Source organism: Thamnophis sirtalis, unplaced genomic scaffold, assembly GCF_051295495.1.
Source record: "Thamnophis sirtalis isolate CommonGarterSnake01/CBP01778 unplaced genomic scaffold, rThaSir2_p1.2 scaffold_4, whole genome shotgun sequence".
Lineage (NCBI taxonomy): Eukaryota > Metazoa > Chordata > Lepidosauria > Squamata > Natricidae > Thamnophis > Thamnophis sirtalis.
Window position 1 is genome coordinate 140,186,253 of NW_028261384.1, and position 2,582 is coordinate 140,188,834.

Sequence of the window (2,582 nt, forward strand, 5' to 3'; positions counted from 1 at the left end):
GGGGAAGATTATGGCAAAAACCCCATTCCCTCCTGATTTGCTGGGACTCGGGAGGCAGAGAATAGATGGGGTGAAGCTAGTCAGAGGTGGTATTTATCAGTTCTCCGAACTATTCAAAATTTCCACTACCGGTTCTCCAGAACTGGTCAGAACCTGCTTAATACCACCTCTGGAGCAAATACTCAAAACAATATTCTCCTTTTTGGAAGACAAAGCATTTTGGGGTACGGTGTGCCCACGAGTCTTCTTGAGGGTAGAAATCTGAATTGTGCAAGTACGGACTTCAGAACTCTAACAGAAAAGAGATTTATTTACAGGAAATAAATTACAGGGGTAGACAAAACCAGCCAGTGTGTGAGGACTGCATCTGCTAAACGTCGGGTTTGAGAACCAGAAGAAGGCCACAAGTTCTTACTAAATCTTGGTCAGGGTTGATTTTTACCTGACAGGATGTGATTGTGGTTGTTAAGTACGACGGCTAAATAAGGTTGATTGTCAAGTTTGGGCTAGTGGTCTGAACACAAATTGTGAGGAAAAACACAATTCTGTCGTGTCTCTGGTGTGTCTGACAACAAAGGAAATATTTGCTCATACTCGTGAGGGGAAAAAATAGTCATATCGGTCTATTCTCTGCGGCGAAAACAAGCTGTGGCCGAATGGAACTTTTGCAAACCATTTTTGCAATTAATATGGGTTCCCTCAGCCCGATTAACCCAATTCGAGATATTCAGGGAGGTACAATTTGGATCTAGTGATGTGCAGATCTTAGACAATTTGTGCAGACTCTTCCCAGGGGCAGAAAAATAGGTTCTAGTTTGGTTGTATTATTTTCACAAGAAGGGCTTCAGGGTACATTGTACATAAAAAAATAAAACACAAACAAACGTCACATTCTATGCAATTGAATTGAAAACCCCGGCTATTGCATTAATATTGCATGACACCGTAGAATTCAATATAGTTACTGCTCTGGGGTAGAAGCTGTTTTTCAGCCTATTTGCCCTCGTTTTTATTGTCCTGTACCGGCTTCCAGATGGTAATAGTTCAAAAAAAAAATGGGTGCCCAGGATGAAATGGATCTTTAAGAATGTTTTGAACTTTCTTAAGGCAGCGGAAGCTGTAAATTCACGAAGAAGCCTTTAAATCCACTCTCCCCCCCCCCCCCCGGATCAGTGGTGGGTTTCAAACAAATTTGGAACCTACTCTGTGGGTGTGGCCTCCTTTGTGGGAGTGGCTTGCCGACCATGTGTCCTGGTGGGAGTGGTTTGCCGGCAATGTGTTTTCTCTCTCCCTCCCTCCCTCCCCCTCCCTCCCTCCCTCCCTCTCTCTCTCTCTCTCTCTCTCTCTCTCTTTCCTTCCTTTTAGCAATAGCAATAGCAGTTAGACTTATATACCGCTTCATAGGGCTTTCATCCCTCTCTAAGTGGTTTACAGAGTCAGCATATTGCCCCCACAGTCTGGGTCCTCATTTCACCCACCTCGGAAGGATGGAAGGCTGAGTCAACCTTGAGCCAGTGAGATTAGAACCGCTGAACTGCAGATAACAGTCAGCTGAAGTGGCCTGCAGTACTGCACCCTAATCACTGCGCCACCTCGGCTCAGTGGCCTTTTGTCTCTCTGTCCCTTTTTTCTTTTTTTCTTTCAACTCTCTCTCTCACTCTTTTTCTTTCTTTTTTCTTTTTTATTTATTTCTTCCTTTCTTTCTCTTTCTCTCTCTCTCTCTGTGTCAGTCTGTGTGTGTGTGTGTGTGTGTGTGTGTGTGTGTGTGTGTGTGTGTGTGTCAGTGGTGGGTTTCAAAAAATTTTGGAACCTCTTTTGTAGGTGTGGCCCGCTTTCCGGGTCCACTAGTGGAACCTCCTCTAACCGGTTCAGTAGATTTGACGAACCGGTTCTACCGAATAGGTGCAAACTGGTAGGAACCCACCTTTGCCCCGGATTATTTTATTGCATTCTTCTTTTTTTTCTGTTGAAATTCTAGCAATTTCAACAGCATTTTTTATTTTTTGGATAATTTCAGAAAGATTATTATCAGGTCAAAAGAACAGGTGCTTTATGGAATTCTGGGAGTTGAAGTTCACACATCTTACAGTTGCCCAAGTTGAAAAACACTGGTATGGAGTTTAATTGTGCCTGCTTGTACTTACCATTTTAACTTTTTGGACCCTTCAACAGAAAGTAACCAGAAGGAAGTAGGTCAGAAAGATAATCAGGAATGAATAATAGTTATTTCCCTCGGGCTTTCCAATGCTTCTAAATGTGATAGTTCCTCTACTGAGAACAGATTAAGTTGCAATGTTCCTTCAGCTTTGGCTCCTCAGTTTTTCTACAAGAGCCAGAAATCTCTTTGATGGGTCTTCAAAATTCCATCCCATCATCTTCTTTTAATGATGCCATAATCCCTTGCAGGGTGGAGTCTGGGCAACTGAACGCAGCTGAGTGTTTTACTGGCCGGATGCCCTTCCCTGTTGCCAATGCGGAGTTTTGTTCAGCAGATATATCCTCATTGTGCCCAGAGAGAGAAATATCTGCCTCTACCTAGGATTGAACTCGCAGCCTCCTGATTGTGAGGCGAGAGAACTCCA